Genomic DNA, 20,843 nt, shown 5'->3' with positions numbered 1-20,843 from the left:
TAGTAATGGTTGGTATGATTGGACAGGGTCCCGGTGGCCTCGGGTGAGTTTCGTACGGGATTCAGATCGATTTGAGCCTTGTTGGAGTTGTTGGAATTTCTGTTGCTGGTGCGATCGCTTCTGTAGAAGCCTGGTCGTAGAAGCAACCTCGAAGAAGTGAGATGGAGCTTGCAGAAGCGACTTGGGCGAGCTGGGCGTGTTCTCACAGAAGCGAAGAAGAGCAGCGCACCTCTGTGTGCGCAGAAGCGACGTCGCTACCGCTGGTGCGGGAAAATGCGTAGATGCGCGAGGAAGTGTTGCACCTGCGATTGCACAGGAGCGGAAGAATTTTTGCAGGTGCGATGGGCTGCTAGCAGTGGACTTTTGCATGAGCAAGATTTTTCTCGCAGAAGCAAGCTCGCAAGCGCGCAAATTTGTCCGCAGGTATGAGATTATTGCTGGGAAGAAGGGTTCTTTAGATTGAGACTTAGCTCTCATTGAGGTTTTCATCATGCAACACAAGGTAAGTAATTTCCCACTTGTTGTAAGTTAATTTCATGGATTCTATATGGATTTAAACATGGAAATTTGTAGAAATTTGGGATTTTGATGGAAAACCTAGAATTTTGGTAATTTTGGAATTTGACCACGAAATTGGACATGGAGTTGGGAATAAATTATACATTTTAGTTCGTATGTTATGAGTAATGTTTATCTTCAAAAATTTTCGAAATCCGGGCACGTGGGCCCGAGGGTTGATTTTATTGACTTTTCGAGCGGAGCTCGGAATTGTTATAAATTGTTAAGCATTGGAGTATATTTTGATTGATTTGTACGTTGTTTGGATAGGTTTGGAATGTTTGGCTTGGAGTTGAGTGTTCGAGTGGCGTTGGAGCTGGTTATGGAACTTCGGAGCAAGGTAATCCTTCTGTCTAACCTTATGAGGAGGAAACTACCCCCTAGGTGATATGATTATTATGTGTTACTAGTTATGGGTGCTACGTACGCACAAGGTGAAGAGTCCATACGTAGCTAAATTATGTTTATGTCCGGGTATACTTAGGACTTTACCATGTAATATTTGAAAGATGTGAGCTCATTCTGCTGGCTTAATTAATTGAAATTATAAATGACTTGATTTAGAAATATATACATATATACTAGGCAGAGCCTGATTACCTTGAGTTGTTGGCAAGTTATTTAAGAAACAATAAAGGTTATACCCACATTGTGTTCATATACTATATCGTAAGCTCGTGTCTCTTAATTCGATAATTCCTTTCCTTTCTTATAGAGCGGGCCGAACGCCTCGGCAGGATTATGTACCACACTCTCATGGGAGTGGGTCATACGCCTCGGTAGTATAATAGATGCATCTATGGTTGGTATAGCTCGACCCTCGGTAGTGTACATGTTATGACGTGATTGGGCCATTCGTATCGACAATATTATATTCCTTCTGAGATCTGGTTGTACGACCTCAGCATAACCGTACGTTATATCACTAGTAGTCCGAATATTCACGAGATTTTTCCTTCCACTTATCCCTTGCATTTTATATGATATTTCTCATTCATTTTATATTAGCGCTAAATATTTTCTGAGCTATTGAGATAGAATATGATATGAGAGATCGATATCGTTTCAAGAAATTTTTGGAAAATTTTGTTAGTTACAGATTTACCTCACTACTACTGTTGTGCTTCTTATTTGTTTATGATTTACCATATTGATTTATTGGACCACTAGTAAGTGTTCATGTCGACCCCTCATCACTACTTCTCCGGGGTTAGGCTAGATACTTACTAGGTACGTATTGATTTGCGTACTCATGCTACACTTCTGCACTAAATGTGCAAGACCTGACAGGTTCATTTGGTGATCATCTTGGCGCGTAGGCGCAACTGCTGAGCAGACTTTACGCGAGCTGCATTCCAGGCTACGCATCGCCATCGTCAGAGTCTCCATCGTACTATTTATTTTATCATGTCTCATTTACATTCTAGACAAATGTTGTATTATTATTGTACTTCTTAGTAAATGCTCATGCACTTGTGACACCGGGTTTTGGGATATACTAGTTGACGCTTACGGTTCTGTATGTTATCATCGCCTATCATTATAAATAATTGATAAAATCATTGAAGATTACAAGATATGGCCTAATTTAATCTATGTTTCAAACAATCGTATAAGCAATAACTGTGGGGGGGGGGGGGGGGAGGTCCTAAGTTTTTTTAGCCTTATCACTCCGTGCAACATAAATAATACTTCGAAGCTCCCTTAAAGGTAAGGGTTGCTCATATTATTCAGGGGGTACATACTATTATCTCCTGCTACCCAATCACTATCTTAAAGTTGTTTACCTAAAGGCGTTCTAGTTCAATTCTAAACCGCGTCCTATGCGTGCTTTATCCGTCCCATGTTGATGGTCCAGGAGGCTTTGGACCTACTACTTTGGTAGTTCTAGAGTTCCCTTAGGATGCTCAAAAATGATAAAACTAGGCACACAATCAAAACAATTAGGACTGCACATAGTTAACAATTAAGGAATCACATTGGCCTCATCACATAGACACGTATGCACGCAAACAATTGTAAGATCACGCTAACAGTGTTCCGCATTGCTAAGTAAGCGACTGTAGATGGACAGATTTGAAATTGGAGTATATTGAAAGGCGCAAGACCTATGAGCATGATTTATAAGAGATTGATCGATTCAAGAGTTGAGATACAATCTTACAAACTGCTGATTTTAATACATGGCTTATTAAAACCCTATAGGCATGATCTCTAGGTGACCCGCGACTGGGGATCGAGAACATCGAAAGCACACAGTTATTTGTCTTTGATCCTATAGACATGATTTCTAAATGAGTAGTAACATGGAATGATTCCATACTAAAGTAGGAGTTGGAGAGAATTAAGGGAGACGACTGCTAGGGTTTTACAAAAGAGAGAGGAGGAGGATTGAGAGCGTTTGGGGTAGCGGCTTAAGGGAGAATGAGATTAGGGTTCGGGGCATGAGTAATTAAAATAGAAGGGTGGTTTATGGGTTGTTGATCAACTGAGATCAACGGCCAAGATTAAAAGGGAGGAGGGGCGGGTCATTTAAACAGTATCTGACCGGGTCTCACTAAGGGGTTGCTTGGTTTTGGCCAGGGTCATTGGGCTAAGGGTCTGGGGTCTTTGGGCCTAGGGTTTGGGCTTATTAGGTCCGAGGTTTGCCCCTCTTGTTAGGCTACAATTAAAATACACGCAAATAAAATAAAATAAATTTAATGATTAATAAAATGATTAAATGCCATTTTTTAAATTAATACTTTAAAAACAATAAATTATAATTTCAAAAATAGAGAAATGTTATTTTGACCCAAAAATAGCATAATAAAGACAATCGTCAGAAAATAGTGGATATTGTTGCAAATGATATAAAAGTACAAATATATTTTTATAAAATGAAGTAGCATATTATAAAATATGCATGTGGGTACGAATAATAAATTGAAGATTAAGCCACTCAAAAAAATTTGAAGGGATAATTAATAAATATTTGAATAAAGTAAATACAAGAAAATCAATTTTAAAGCTTTAAAATTATAAAAACACTTATATGAACCTTATAAATTGGATGATAGTGCAAAAATGATATTGTAAAAGTATACGAAACATTTTATAAAATTTGAGGGTAAAATTGGGTATCAACAACTGCCTCTCTTTACCCGTAAGTGACGAAAGAGTTGCTGGGTAAAGAAAATAATGACAATTTTTTTTCCAAATGAATGATGGTGAGGTATGTATATTGGAAAAATTGGGGCCAAACCCTGGTTCCTACGTTGCCTACATATCCCTGGTTTTACGAGAATCAGGTTGCATGTAGTTCTGCATCCAACGGTGAACGAGGTCGGTGGAGTTGTTACAAAAAGGGTTGTACATTTCGAAAAAGGATCTTCTCTGGGTAGGGTAGCGTCATAAATAGCGGATAATTTCAAGTGGAGCTATTAATCGGAAATTGAACGATATGGATGTACAAGACAAATATTTGAGCGGTTATGGGATAGAAATGATCATTGTTGGTTATCGGTTACATTCAAGGTAACCAAAAGGTGTGAACGTTGTGAACGGAAACTGGAGCGAGAACTGCTCCTATTTGTTGAACGGTTACCTCCCGAGTTACCTGAAAACTTAAAACATGATGCATGCGAATATATGTAGTTATTGCGCAAATTTAAACATGATGCAAATTTCCTTTGGATCATGAGAGTTATCTTTCGAACGATGAGGATGATATCCTTAGACCATGACATCCTGGGCTATAAAGCATATGATAAGGGATTTGCAGGCCATGAAATGGTGTCCTCTGGCCATGAAGATGGTGCCTCTAGACTATGACGCTTTTGAATAATGATATACAGGTTCGAGACATCCTCAGGCCATGACATGATCTCTTGGGCTGTGAGGATGATTCCTTCAGACTATGACGCTTTCGAACAATGTGGCGATGTTTTGATCCATGAAATGCATGGATACGTTGATACTGATTGATTGATAGAGAGAGCAGGTGATGCTTAGTCATATGGGAGAATGAGACAAGGTTGCGCTTAGCCTTGTATGAGAAGAGGGCAGTGCTTAGCCCTATATAGAGAAAGGCAGCGTTTAGCCTTATACAATGATGGAGGCAGCGTTTAGCCTCATGCGATGTAATGAGGGCAGTTCTTAGCCCTACGTAGAGAAAGGTAGCATTTAGCCTTACGCGATGATGGAGACATCGTTTAGACTCATGCAATTAAAGAAGCAATGCTTAGCCTCATTCGAAGTAATGGAGAAAGTGCTTAGTCTTATGCAAAGAAAGGCAACATCTAGCCTTATGCAATAATGGAGGCAGTGCTTAGCCTCATGCAATGTAATGGGGGAAGTTCTTAGCCCTATGCAGAGGAAGGCAGTGCTTAGCCTTATGCAAGTGATTGAGGAAGTACTTAGCCTCATGCAAAGTAATGGAGACAATGCATAGTCTCATACAAAGAAAGGCAGCGTTTAGCCTAATGCAATAATGGAGGCAGTACTTAGCCTCATGGAAAGTGATGGAGACAGTGGTTAGTCTCATGCAAAGAAAGGCAACATTTAGCCTTATGCAATAATGGAGGCAGTGCTTACCCTCATGCAAAGTATTGGAGACAGTGCTTAGTCTCATGCAAAGAAAGGTAGCATTTAGCCTTATTCAATAATGGTGCAGTGCTTAGCCTCGTGCAGTGTAATGAGGGAACTGCTTAGCCCTGTGCAGAGGAAGCCAATGCTTAGCCTTTTGCAAGTGATGGAGGCAGTGCTTAGCCTCATGCAGTATAGTGAGGGCAGCGCTTAGCGCTATGCAATAATGGAGGTAGTGCTTAGCCTCATGCAATGTAGTGAGGGCAGTGCTTAGCCCTATGCAGAGAAAGGCAGTCCTTTGCCTTATGCAAGTGATGGAGGCAGTACTTAGCCTCATGCTGTATAATGAGGGCAGCACTTAGCCCTATGCAGAGAAAAGTGATGATTAAATATGAGGAAGAAAAATGGTTCTTAGCTGACACGTTTGTGCTTGGAGACTTCTACCGGTGTGAAGATAGTGGTCTTGTTTTATATATTTGTGGATGTGCTTGTTATGTCCGTTATGCCTACATCCAACGAAAAATCATGAGTTTGGGGGAAGGTCGGTCCAGTCTCTCGATTCCTCATTTCGCCTCTGCTCCTTTCTTGACGCGTTGTTTGAGTCACCATGGGTAACATCTGGCTATTGCAGAAATGAAGTTTTTAAAATATGTATTCGCGACAAATCATTTATAGATAATGCAAGTGTGTTAAAGATAATGCACAAAGGTAAATAATTTGGTCGAATCATAAGTCATGACATGCTTAAAGACATTGCGACCTTCTTAACTCGGAATTTTGAGGGCAGCGTCTGCCCCAGTTTAATGTATGATTCCGGAAATACTCTTCTTGGGGATACTTGACGTAATGAGATTGACTAAAACACAAAATTGTGCCCCGATTTATGAACATAGAGGGGAATGAAGATTTTAATATGATGTGACCAAACCCAAAGTGCTTCCTACGTATCCCCTCTTAAATTGGAATCAGGTCAAGCGTAGTTCATGTTACATCAGAAGAAAGTGCAAATACGTTCTCAAATGTAATATCTCTGGACGACGACTAAATTGATAGGTTTTGGCCATATCTCCTCGGCCATGTATGAAAGTATGAGTGCTCCTCTATTCAGTACTCAGTGAACCATGTAAGGACTTTGTCACTTAGGTAAGCATTTCCTTTTAGATTCGCTTCAACACCAATTGCCCCAGTATGAATTGCCTTGGTCTAACCTTCTTGTTGAAAGCCCTTCCCATTATATTCTGATAGAGTTGACCGTGACACACCATGTTCATCCTTTTACTGTCAATGAGAGCCAATTGCTCATACTGACTCTGTCTATTCCGCATCACTGAGCTTGGCGTCCTATGTGATTCTCAAGGAAGGAATTTCCTTCTCAACGGGTATGACAGCTTCAGTACCATAGACCAGTAAATAGGGAGTTGCTCCAGTTGACGTGCGAACCGTGGTGCGGCATCCGAGCAGAGCAAATGGTAGCTTCTCATGCCATAGCTTGTAATTTTCTACCATCTTCCTTAATATCTTCTTATTGTTCTTGTTGGCGGCTTCTAAGGCTCCATTAATTTGTGGCCTATATGCTGTAGAATTTCGGTGCTTGATTTTGAATGTTTCACATATGGCCTTCATCAGATCACTGTGGAGATTGGCAGCATTGTTGGTAATAATTGATTCAGGTACTCCGAATCGGCAAACAATACGATCCTGGATAAAATCTTCTACGACCTTCTTAGTCACAGCTTTATAGGAAGCGACTTTGACCCGTTTTTGTGAAGTAATCTATGGCTACCAAGATTAATCTTTATCCGTTGGAAGTGGCGGGTTCAATCTGCCCGATAATATCCATGCCCAAGCAGCGAAAGGCCAGGGTGAACTTGTTGCATTGAGTTCATTGGGTGGTACCCATATCATATCCGCATGTACCTGACATTGGTGGCTTTCCTGTACATATTTTATGCAGTCCATCTCCGTATTCATCTAAAAATACCTTTCCCTTAATATCTTCTTGGCTAGAACAAACCCATTCATGTGAGGCCCAAAGGTTCCACCATATATCTTTTTGAGCAACCTAGATGCTTCATTGGCATCAACACATCATAGCAGACCCAGGTTGGGAGTCCTTCTATACACAATTCCTCCGCTCTGGAAGAAGTGGTTGGCAATTCTCTAAATTGTGCGCTTCTGAGTGTGAGTAGCATTTTCTGGGTATTCTCCTTTTTCCAAATACTCCTTGATATCGTGAAACCATGGGTTCCCATCAAACTCTTCTTCAACATGAGCACAGTAAGCTGGTTGCTTACGGATTTATATGATGGGATCAATATAGTTCTTCTCTGGATGTTGTATCATATACGACAAGGTAGCTTACATGTCTGCAAACTCGTTCTAGATTCTAGGAACGTGTTTGAACTCTATCTTTGTGAACCTCTTGATCAAGTCGTGTACATTGTGTAGGTACGGCAATACATTAGTGTTTTTGGTGGCCCATTCTTCGAGTACTTGTTGTATTAGCAAATATGTATCTTTGGTTACCAGCAATTCCTGAATATTCTTGCTGATGGCCAATATGAGTCCCAAAATGTAAGCCTCTTATTACGCCATATTGTTGGTGCACGAGAACTTGAGCTTCGCGGATACCAGATAAAGTTCACCGGTTTCTGATACCAAAACAGCTCTCATGCCGACTTCTTTGATGTTTGACGCTCCGTGGAAAAACATCCTCCAGCCATCATATGCTTCGGCAATGTCTTCCCATATAAATGACACATCCTCATCGGGAAAATACATCTTCAGCGGTTCGTATTCTCCATCCACGGGGTTCTCTGCCAAGTGATCGGCCAATGCTTGCCCCTTGACTGCTTTCTAAGTCACATAGATGATGTCGAATTCACTCAGTAGTATTTGCCATTTTGCTAGCTTGCCCGTAGGCATAGGCTTCTAAAAGATATATTTTAGCAGATCCATCCTTGATATGAGATATGTGGTGTATGCGTAGAAGTAGTGTCTCAATTTCTGGGCTATCCATGTCAGCGCACAACAGGTATGTTCTAACAAAGAGTACCGAGCTTCGTAAGACGGAACTTCTCACTCAAATAGTATATTGCTTTCTCTTTACTTTCGGTTTCATCATGTTGTCCCAAGACGAAACCAAAGGCTCCATATAACACGGATAGGTACAGTAGCAAAGGTCTCCCGCGTTCAAGTGGGACTAACACAGATAGTTTGGACATATACTCCTTGATTTTATCGAAAGCCTTTGGACACTCTTCAGTCCAACTCGTCCCAGTATCCTAAAGAATGGATCACATATTAGTGTTGACTGTGCTATAAAGCGGCTAATACAATTGTGACGGCCCTCTCATTATGTCCTTCTTGTTCTTTGGCGGTGGCAAATACTGAATGGCTTTGATTTTTGACGGGTCTAACTCAATGTCGTGGTGACTGACGATGAAACCTAGAAACTTCCCGACAGGGACTTCAAAAGCACATTTTGCAGGATTCAACTTCAGATTGTGCTTTCGTTGTCAGTCGAAAAAGTTTCTCAAGTCTGTTATGTGATCCGAACTCTTCTTAGACTTAATAATGACACCATCCACGTACACCTCTATTCCTTGTGTATCATATCATGAAAAAAGTACTCATGGCCCTCATGTAAGTTGCCTCGGTGTTCTTCAAACCAAACAGCATCATCTTGTAGCAATATATCCACATGGCGTGATGAAGCCTGTCTTTTCTGCATCCTCTTCGTCCATCCAAATTTGGTGGTATCCTGCGAAGCAATTCACGAAGGACTGAGTCCATGCTTGGCGCAGTTATCCATCAGTACATGTAAATTGGCTAGCGGGAAATCATCCTATCGAGCGACCCCAAAATCAAGCATGGAGGAAACGCCTTTCTCTCTAGAATATGGTGCAGAGGCTTTGATACCAGTAGATATCGGAGAACCAAGCGCCAGATTGCGACACGCTATCGAGAGCTCAAATAATGAGGCCATGACTACGGCCCTCGAATTATTGGATGAAAAGCGAGAGGCCTCATTGGTCCGAATGGCCGCCCAAAAACAAAGGATCGTAAGGAATTATAACAGGAGAACAAACCTACGGCACCTCAGAGTCGGGACTTGGTCCTAAGGAAAGTCACCCTGAACACCCGAAACCCAAATGAGGGGAAGCTAGGCCAAAACTGGGAAGGACCGTACCGCATCCTCGGAGTAATCGGCAAAGGATACTACAAGCTCGGTACCATGGAAGGTGAACAACTTCCAAGCAATTGGGACATATCAATGCTGAAACGATACTACTCTTAAGGTACCCGATCAAAGATTCCGAAACACCGTCCTATTCGAAGACCTTAAGGTTTCAAAGCATACGTCTCACTATTTTCCTTCGACCGAGTTTTTATCCCGAAACGGGTTTTACCGGCAAGGCTTTTAATGAGACAACATCTATATACTACCTAAGGACAACTTAACAACCACGAATATTGGGGGACATCCCCCCAGAAGATTACCTCCTCGGAGAAGCTAAGATATGCTGAAAAGGGTCTCGATAGGAAAACAAATGTACCGGGCCAAACGGTCGAGCGAACCGTGCCCCCATAGAATAACTGAGCCCTTAATAGACAAGACATGTATACTTGTACCAAGTAATCAAAGAATACTTTCAAAAAAGCATTTTGCATTTCAAAGAAGCTCGGTATTTTTGCAAAAACGGCTCCTCTGTCAAAAACGCCCCGAACGCTCGGGGACTGGTGTCAACAACCCGAAATAATGCGACCCCCCGGCCGAAGCTCCAAACTCGTAAGCCCTCTATGAGGCAACACAAAAATCACAAGACAACTCTAGAGCCAAAAACGTCCCGAACATTTGGGGACTGGCATCGAAAAACTAAAAGTCACATGACCCCCGCATCAGAAAACTCCAAAATCGTAAGCCCTCAATGAGGCAATACCAGGTTTACAAGTAATGCTCCCGAGCCAAGAAACCCTCGATGATTCGAGGACTGTCGCCAATCGCCACCCGTCGACTTATCAAAACCCGAGGCCATAAGACCACATACGGCCAACCTCGATCTTGTAAGACCTACACAAGGCATCAACAAAAATTGTAAGACCTCAAGCAAGGCATGAACCACACTTGTACCAAGTGACAATAACTGTAAGACCTCAAAGGCATGTAAAATCTGTAAGACCTCAAGCAAGGCATGAACCACACTTGTACCAAGTGACAATAACTGTAAGACCTCAAAGGCATGTAAAACTTGTAAGACCTTACTAAAGGCATAAACCTGATCTTAAAGTTGAGGCTATATATCGAACATATAAGACCCCTAAAAAGGCATACCCTCGATATAGACGCCGAAACTACTTCACTCGGGGACTGAAAGGCTCCGGCCAAACACAATGACTACAGTCATAAGGTTGTACCAGCCAAACTAACGCGACTCGGGGACGCCCGACCGTTGCTATAAAATCACAGGCCTTCAATTACTTCGAATATACTTCAGAAAGAACCGGTTAAAACAGGCTACCCTCGACATAGGCAAAAGAGCTTCGACCACGTCAGCTCCTAAATACAGGCTTCGAGATACTCAGCCACCGAGCCAAACCTCCCGAGGTGCTCGATCATTGCCATATAACGACTCACAATTGAGGTTTTATCAAACCGTCAAAGAGTCAGGCAAACACAATTCCAAAGAAAATCCTTATCGAGGGAAAAATAAAGCCTATATTATAGGTCGCATCGACCCAAAGCGTAAGAGCCATTTTCGCCAGCTCACATAAAAGGTCGTATCGACCCAAAGCGTAAGAGCCACTGTCGCCAGCTCACATAAAACGCCGTATCGACCCAAAGTGTAAGAGCCACTGATGCCAGCTTGCATTAAAAGGTCGCACCTACCCAACGCGTAAGAGCCTAAGGGCCGACTTTAAATCCAAAAGCTTGAGGGTCAAGCTCGAGTCGAAACCCGAGACAGTTAACTAAATATGCCTAAAGGCGAAAGCATAAGAGCCCAAGACGCCAGCTTACACTAAAAGGTCGCACTGACCTAATGCGTAAGAGCCACTTTCGCCAGCACTAACACCAACGATTGTACCAAGTGTCGGGTCTTATCCGAGAACACTCGGGGACTGACTTTCGACCATTACGAGTCGCTCGGCAATAGCCAAAAACTCGAGGGTCTAACCCAAGGTCTAAAATCTCGGGTCGATTATTGCATCACACATTACTCTCAAAAAGTAAAGAAGTGATAAAAAAAGAAAAGCCTTTTTATACATATTGCTCACAGAGGCACATTTATAAGATCTTGTAATAACCCTTGCAAAGAAGGAGCCGAACAAAATCCTAATCTATCACCGAGCCTACATCTTCGGCAGCTCCACCGGAGGTTGTGCCCCGACGGTTCCGGCTACAGCTCCGCGACCTTCAACGGCCTCTTCCCTTCTAAAGATGCCGCCTTCATTCTCGTCACCTTCTAAGCCACTGCCCGACACACATCCAGAAGCAAACAGGGCAGCAACTTTCTTCTCTAGGGTCATCACTCTCTCGAGCTCGGAAGACAAATTAATACTCCTCGCATGTATATCTTCAAGAGTCCACCTCTGAGATTCTAACCAAGCAAGTTCCACGGCCCGAGTAAATTTTAATTCGGCTTCCCCAAGCGCCCTCCCGGCTTGAACGTTTACTACAACGGCATCCTCTTTGTGAGAAGATATGAGCTCCTCGGCTTCAGTTTTGATTCCGGATAGTGCGGCAACTAATTCACAATGGAGACCTCTGTAATTGTCACTATCCGCCCTCGCGTCATAAAGCTGATGCCCAACTAAGGCCATCCTTTCCTGGAGGGTGTCCCTCTCTAAGGTTATCTCGCTCACGTGCCGTTTGAGTTCGAGAACTTCGGAGTTTCCGGCTCGGAGCTCCTCCCTCAGTAGGGCACTTTCGCTCTCAAACTGCACGAATCAGATCAAAGATGTCAAAACGCTGGGATCTGGCAAACATTCAGATAACAGCAAATGGAAGCTAGGCAATCTGTTCAACGAGATGAGTCTTCTCGCGCTCGTAACGAGTCACCTCAGCCTGAAACCGGGCAACGGTCTGATTATAAAGCGCCCTGGCCTGAAACCATGAAGAAGAAAAGTTAGGAAGATAAAGATCAGGGCGACAGGCAGAATTAGCAAAAGCTACCAATTCATAGAGCCTGTTCATCTTGCTAAAAACGAGCGAAGTATCGAGCTCAGGGATTCCCTCGGGAGCGGCTAAAGGCCTTCCTAACCCGTCTATGTCTCCGATGGGCACCCCCACATCGGAAGGCCCTTCATTCTGGGTATCTTTCTCCCCCTGAGGAGGTAAAATCAACGCCTGAGGGGAATCACTCACGACGATAACGGCAACAGGGTCAGTCGGGGCCTTTTCTTGTCCCAGCATAGCTTCAGAACCGGTTTCCTCCGAACTGCCTGCCGGGTGCGTCTCGGCTCAAGGGATATATTGGCTGTCAGCCGGCTCGGGGACACCACCCAACACTTCCTCAGTGGCCTCTCCATCCCGAAGTCGGACCACGACGACATCAAGCCCCGGCTCGGGAGCCATCGTCTCTCCTATGTGAGGGTCGATCGGGTTTTCCCCTCCCTCGGGCACTATCAAGAAATTATTTTCTCCCTCGCCTTCAGCTCGGGGACTTCCTACTGCTTCTGGGGCTAAGGCTGCTGGACAAGCCTCAGTTTCTTCCATCCTGGGTTTCTTGGATCCCGAAGGCTCATTCGAAGGACCCCCTTGTCTTTTCTTCGCTTCGTCGGGTCTCAAGGTATCCTCTTTGCCAGGCAATATTTCCGTCATCAAGGGAACCTCCCCCAGACCTACAAAAATGCAAGAAGTGAGCACAGGGGATAAGGACGCCACCAGTAGCAATTCAGATTAAAAGGTATGACTGCAGCAAGAGTAAAAGCTCATCGTGGCCCTTGGCTTCCCATCGAGCTTGGGACAAATAACGTCACACTCGCTTAGCGTATGGGAAATCGAGTCCAGCCGATCAATCCAGCCCAAGAGGTTCGTACCGCATCAGGATAAACCGCTACGGCTGCATTAATGGATGAAATTAGCGCGTAGAAAGATGTACCCAAAAAGAAATAAGGAGATGCTAGATAACGTATCTACTTACGTTCCATGTTCCATCTCTCGGGAACCGGCATCCTTTCCGCTGGAATCAGGTCTAAAGTCCTAACTCGGACATAACGGCTCACCCACCCTCCATTCCTGACTTAAACGATGCAAGCAAAAAGGGCCCTCGAAGCTCGGCAGTCGAGCTTAATTAGGCCCCCACGGAAGAGATGGGGACTGTACATCCTAACCAGGTAGTCAAGGGTAAAGGGTATCCCCCTAATCATGTTCACATAATACCTGATCATATAGACAATGCGCCAGAACGAAGGGTGAATCTGGCCGAGGGTCACTCGATAACATCGGCAAAAGTCTAGAACCACGGGATCTATCGGAGGTGAGGATGGCCCCACCGGCCTAAAGGCAAACGGGTAAGTGTGCACACTGAGAAAGTCAGCTTTATACGTCGTTATATCCTCCTCCCGAGAAGGGACCTCCACGAGCACCGCCGCCCCCAAATGGCAATCAGCCCTCACCCTTTCGATGTCTGTTATTGAGCTAACATATTGACACACAGGCTCAGGACGCCCCGGCTTCAAAGAAGGTTTTTCGACCTTGAAATCGGAAGCCGTTGCAAAAGACCTTGGGACGCATTCCTCAGCACGAGGAGGCACTACTGCTTTGCCTTTAGACGAAAGTGAGGAGGAGGAGGTTACATTCTCCTGAGAAGTTGAGGCAGAAGTTTTCGCCATTCTTAAAAGATTCCAGCGGAGAAAAAAGGAAATTGCGCTTCAAAGAAAGAACAAAAGTGAGCAATAATAAATGAGAGAAGAGGTATTTATAGAAGCCCAGCACGCGCAGTAAAGGAGGCCAAAGAACAACCGGCTGCTACAATCAATGGGAAGGCTTTTAAGGGCTGTGTGCGCTCCACCTTTTCGTATCTTATTCTGTCATGCCGGTCATTTAGCAAGATATGAATGCCGTTGATACAAAAGTATCAGGGGAACGTGAATTTGAGGTCGTTTCTTATCATTTCATTCTAAGAAGCGCGGGGACTATTGTGAGCACGTGATTTTTGCCCTAAGCAATAATTCCCAAAATTTCAAACAGAACAGTTTTTCTAGTATTTATAATTTTTTTTTTGTGAATTTTGTGGCATCCTTTGGTAATTGTTGCATTTTTATTTGTGCTTTTTAATCCATATAAAAATACCAAAAATATGCATTGGCATTTAGGGATTTAATTTCACAATTTTAGTACTAATTAATTTTAGAATAAATGTAGAGAAAATTGCAAGAAAATAGTTCTTTGCATTATTAATTATTGCATCTGTTTTAAATATAGTTATAAGTAATTCTAGGAGTTAAATAGTGTAATTAGGTCTGTGCTTTGTTTTAGCATTTTATAAAATCAAAAAAATATATATATAATAATAAATAAATACAAAAAAAAATACAAAAAAAAGGAGAAAAAGAGAAAAATTCAAAATGGTCTTGAGTAAAGACCAAATTTGGGCCAAAATCAGGTAGCCCAAACAATTCCCACGTCCAGACCCAAACACCCTGCCTGGTCCAATTGCCTCACGTTCAAAACGACGTCGTTTTGACGTCGTTTAATCACGACCGTCTATTTCCCCAAATCCAATGGCCACGATTAACTCTCAAAATGGAATAAAACTGTCCGAATTATACACAAAAAATAAAAACATAATTCCTCTTCCTCGTACCAACCCGTCCCCTGTAACGCCGGTGCCGGCCACCCTCCTCCGCCCTAGCCCCACCGTCCCTCCGCCGTCCGCCGCCGGCCGGAAATCGCCGCCGGCGGCGGCGAAGCTCCGATGACCACCAAAATTACACCCTGGAACCACTGTCTCCTCCTCTTTCCAAATCCCCAAATATCATCCCTCAATTCCTAGCCAAACCTCTCGAATATTGGATCGAATTTTCCGGCCATGACACAACCTTGTCCAAACCATCCCAAACTCACACCATAGAACCGCCTTAACTTCCCCTACCTAACCCCCATAGTCACTTGTCTCGAACATGGCCGGAATTGCTCAAATATCCGATCGAAAATCCGGTCAGAACCCTAAATTCTCCAAACCCCACCAAATTAATACCACGTGACCTCTTCACTTCCCTCATGAGGAATTTGTCATCATTAGCATTCAGATCTCACCAGAAATAGTCGAATTTTGAATCTGAAGAGTTATGCGACTTTGGGAGTTGTACAGATGAGTCCTCTTCCTTTTGTGTTTGATTTTTTGCGCTGTTAAGATTAGGTTAGTTTACAATTAGTATGTTAGGTTTTAGATTAGGTCTGTAGTTACTGTTTCTGAAATTGGATAACTGTTAATTGTATAGCTTAGTTCTCTTCACCTGTCAAACGTTTTGTTTCGTTTTGATCCTCCATCTGGTTTAATTCTGTTTTGTAATCTCCATTTATTTTGATTAGGGAATGCATGTTTAGGACTTAGTTTAATTTTGTTGGAGTCACTCGACATGTTCAGTCGAATTAGTATAGTTTGACATAGGGACTAGCATTTCTGCCTCTGTTTAGTGTAGTTAACAGTCATTGCTGATTTGATAACCCAATAATTTGACTATTAGCCTATTTTCTTTTGATCAGTTTCAATCAATCTTGTGTGTATTGTTTGTTTCAGTTTAATGTGTTTAATCACTGATTGTTATACTTCAGTGTAATGCCCGGTTCAATTAGTTGTTAATTAGATGAATTTGGCCATAGCAAATGGATTCAATTAGGGTAGAAAGAGAACTAAAGTCTTTGGGTTTGGGTAGTAATTTCAGGGGATTTCAAGGGGTAGTATAGGCATGGAAAAGGGTAGTTTCACTAAGATTGGTAATTGTTGAAGTAAAGTCAGGGTAGAATAGGAATTGTAATGGGCATAGAACCTTCTAGGATGGACTATAGTGTGGGTTCTAATAAACTTAAGGGAGTTACTTGTGTAACAAGTCAGAAAATAAAGGGGTAAACACTGAAATTAGAATAGGGACTAAGGGGGTAAAGAAAATCTGAAATTGGATCTTAAGTTCACCTATAAATAGGCATTCATTTGCCTTGAGTAAGAAGTTTTTGGCAGCCATCTAGAACCCCCTAAACAAGGCATTCTACCAATTCTAGGACCCTAAAAGTTTCCTCCAAAGTATTCTTTCAGTTTTCTAGACAAAAATCAGAAGTTTCGAAATTCAAAAGCCAAAAACAACAGAAATTACAGAAAAATCCAAAAAATAATTAGTTTAGCTCAATTTCTTAGGTTAATTTCAAGTTTTAGTGGTTGAACTTGCATCTTTTAGGCAATTTGGTAGCTGAAATTCAGAAGATCCTGGTTCAAGTAGGATTTGAGTTCAATCAAGTCAGTGTTGGGGCAATTATTAGGTGTTTGTTTGCTGTGATGTATTTCTGGGTTTTGTGAAGTGTCTTGGTTTTAAAATTATTCCTGAACTTGCTGTGTTGATTGAGTTAATTACTGGATTTCACTTCTTCCTGGGCTGCTGTTGCAAACTGCCACTGCCTACTGATCTTTTCCTCTCTGCTTATTTGCCATTACCAGGTACACATTTGAATTGCCTGCATGTAACATTAAGCCTTGAAATGGAATACAAATGTTTCATCTGTTATGATCTTGAAGTGTTTGCTGTTTGGACTGTGGTGTATTGATAGTTAAATAGGTGTATGAAGTGTTGAATCATTTTATGTAGATGTATGTAAATAACTGGACTATTAACTGGACTGTATAACTGGACTATTCGTATGGACTGTGCAGTGAGATTTGATTTTAAGTATAGCAATTCGCATGTTGGAACCTAATGTCTATTTTCTGCAATGAGATTTATGATTGGACTATTTTCGATTTTGTTTCATGTCATAGATTGCCTTAGCAGTTATTTGTATGAACTTTTGGACTTGAACCTCTTAAGTTTGATATCTCCATATTATTAGTAATCACCTTAGTCTATGTTATCCTGTATATATTTCTGAAATTAGTTGCAGCCAGTAGTGGATACAATGGAACAACTTGAAAGAGGTTCGTTAGCATTTCTCCGTGTGAACTCGCTTAAGGTCCCGTACTAATAGTTGCTAACAGACATTAGCTTAAATAGTCACCACCAAACATTAAAGCTCCTGGTGCATTTACTGATGCATAATGAAGTAAGTATAAAACCAGCAAAATAATTGCCTGATTTACTGATGCATTGGCATAATTCTCTAGTATACATATAAAGTGCATTCTAACGTGGTCCCGAGCTGTTCGATAAGCTGAACTGGACGGGCCATCTGGGCTTGTTCTCATTGGATGAAGCATCTGTCCAGTCAGCCTTTCCCGTTATCAAGCAACACTAAAATGGCATTGGGCCAAAACTAAAGCCCAATTTTATCCAAAATTTACTGACCCAATATAGAAAGGTTATAGCCACTTTAGGATTCCCTTTAAAACAAATGATAAACGAGACGAGCCTCGCCGAATAAAACACACAAATTGCGGGGCCCTCATTAATTGCTTATATCAAAATATTTAGACTTCGGGATGTGCCATTTAGCGAATTTCATGGCTCCCCGCACAGTTAATAAACGCGTAGCTACTTTAGGCGCGCATTTTAAATAAAATCACCTTCCTAAAACACGGGTGCACATTTATGTGACCCAAATCCAAATCTCAACGAAGTCGAAATGTGTTAACAATCACGGGTGCACTGGTGCGACGTGGTTTGAGGCGCATTTCCACGACGTTGCAATTCGTTTAAAAATCGAATAAATAAAAAATGAAAGCGGTTTATTAATAAAAGCACATTTCGAAATCAGATAAAATCAAATACAATAGTTGAGCGACCGTGCTAGAACCACGGAACCCGGGAATGCCTAACACCTTCTCCCGGGTTAACAGAATTCGTTACTCGGATTTCTGGTTCGCTGACTATTAACAGAGTCATAATTTCCTCGGTTCGGGATTCAACCGATGACTTGGGACACCATTAAACTCCCAAGTGGCGACTCTGAATTTTAATAATAAATCCCGTTCCGATTGTCCTTTAAGTGGAAAAACTCCTATACACCGTTTGCGGGGGTGTAGTAAATAAAAAGGAGGTGTGACAGCTCTGGCGACTCTGCTGGGGAGAGAACCCAGAACTTTGGTTCAGGGTTCAGAATTCGAGCTTAGATATATTGTTGTATTTGGCTTTATCTGATTTTTCTTCATGTTTCATGCTAAATGTGCAAAATGTTGTTTTTTACCGCTTTGATATTATCTGGATTGTATATAAACTGTGCCGAAACCCTTCTCTTCTTACCTCCGGGGATGTGCTTACTAGTTGAGACTCCCTATTCTGTTAGTGTCAATACCCTGAAATAAGAAAGAGGCCGGACAAGTTACTAAGCCGGATGGCCTTTTGGTTCCCGGTACGTAGCCCCCTCCTCGACTCGAGTTGTGTGCTCGGGTACACAGTCTAGAACCTATACCCAGGTTTTGAACCTAGAAGAACTTGACTTCATGCCGGATCCCTAGTAGGAACGCTTATCTGCATCACGTGCATTTTGACTTAGGGGACTCAACACAGGGGTTGGGTCCGTCTAGGACAGGTGTATCCGGAATAATGGACCATCCTGATGCATCCTACTTGTGCATTTACCTGTTTTGGACTCGCATGTTGACCGGCTTTGAATATCTGGGTTATATTATTAAAAAAAAAAAAGAAGGAGAAAAAGAGAAATAGCGGTGTGGAGAATTGATTACCTATGCTAAAAAAAAAACCAATAGCCAAGTAGTGCCGAAATGCTGCCGGATTTTTAGAAAATAAAAGAAAAAAGAAGGAAAGTAGTTCGTTTTGTTTGCTAGTGGAAAAGAAAAACAAAAAGAGCTTTATTTTCAAATTAGTTCGTTTTATTTGCCACTAAAAAAAGAAAATATAAAAAGGATCTTGCTTTCAGAAAAACCACTCCCTTCAAATTAGGTTATTTTTCAAATTAGGGGCGTTTTCAAAATAGTTAGATTTGTTTGCCCGAACTACGCAGGTTTGATTCTCACAGGATGTGAGATACGTAGGCAACCCTCGTCGGGTCCAACCTCCCCTTTGCAAAAATGGCCAAAAATGTCAATTTTATTTTTGTTTTTGTTATAAATAAATCAGGTGATGTCGTTTTGCCAAAATAGCCGAATGTCCCCAAACGGGCGCCGGAAGGCTGTTTGTGCAAAACGGCCATCTTGAGTCATTTCCCAACGGTCAACGGGTACAGCTTCAAATTCTTCTCCCCGAAGTGCTGAAAGGCCGTAACTGCCAGAACCGGCCGTTTGTTTTGAAACTGGAAATTTGAACAAAAATAGTGTTATTTGTTTTTCTTTTTAGGTCAAATAAGTTATTAAATCACCTTAATAAATGTGCAGGATGAGCACGACTCAAAATGAACCCTTTTCAATCATGCACAAAATCCCTTTGGAGTTACATTTATGGTGGAATGATTTGGGCACAGAAGGGCAAGATACGGTCAAGAAACATTTGAAAGGGCTTACCGGTCTGCTTGATATTGCGCCTCGGGGAGATATTATTAGAGCACTGGTTACATGTTGGGACCCAGCACATAATGTGTTCCATTTTTTGGATTTTGAGCTTACCCCGGCGTTGGAGGAAATAGCTGGTTACATTGGAAAGGATGAGGTCCCGTTGAGGCACAAATACTTGGTTGCTCCCAGAGTTGTAGCTGTACACAAGTTTTTAGACTCCTTGAAAATAGTCAGGGCCGTCCATAACCCAGACCTGGCAAATGGCTTTTGTACTCTAAGCTTCATATATCATCGCTACAGTCATATCGGGGGGTTTAACAACCCAGAAAGTAAGATATGTAGCAAAGGAAACCGCCAGAAGTGGGAGGAGCATTGATGTTTCGCTTTTATGGTGGCTTTCTTGGGGCTCTTAATATTTCCAAGGAAGGATGGGAACATTGACATAAAAATAGCTGGGGTTGTCAGTACATTAATCACTCAAGCCAAAAGTACACTTGCACCTATGATATTGGCCGACATCTTCCGTGCTCTTACAGCTTGTAAAGCCGGAGAAGCTTTCTTCGAGGGGTGCAACGTATTATTACAAATGTGGATGATTGAGCATCTCTATCATCGCCCTCAGTTTCTGAGTTATGGGTCTCCAGAAAAAACATGCATAGAAGAATTTTACACAAGAACTAAAGAGGTCAAATTGCCAGAAGGGGTCACGGGTTGGACAACATATTTTCGGTCCCTCACTGCTAGCCAAATAGAGTGGACACTGGGATGGTTACCCGTTGATGAAGTCGTATATATGCTGGCAGCCCGACCACATTTTCTTCTGATGGGGCTTAGAAGCATTCAGCCTTACGCACCGTATCGAGTGTTGAGGCAACTGGGAAGATGCCAGATAATACCCAAGGATGATGATCTTAGTTTGCAAGTGGTTGAGATTGGCCCCGATGGCCAGTTTCCTGAAGCAGTGGTCCGCCAAGTCTGGAGCGAATGTCAATATTTGGCGGCAAACGCTTGTGTCCGCGATCGAGCCAAAGGAGAGGTGTCGCCTGATTATCAGGCTTGGTATAGAAGGGACGTTGCATTCGGAAGACCGGCCAAAAGATCTCACATCCAGGAATTTGTTGA

This window comes from Nicotiana attenuata, unplaced genomic scaffold (genome assembly GCF_001879085.1).
Source record: "Nicotiana attenuata strain UT unplaced genomic scaffold, NIATTr2, whole genome shotgun sequence".
NCBI classification, from domain to species: Eukaryota; Viridiplantae; Streptophyta; class Magnoliopsida; order Solanales; family Solanaceae; genus Nicotiana; species Nicotiana attenuata.
The sequence above is the reverse complement of the archived record's forward strand: the minus strand, read 5'-3'. Positions refer to the sequence as shown.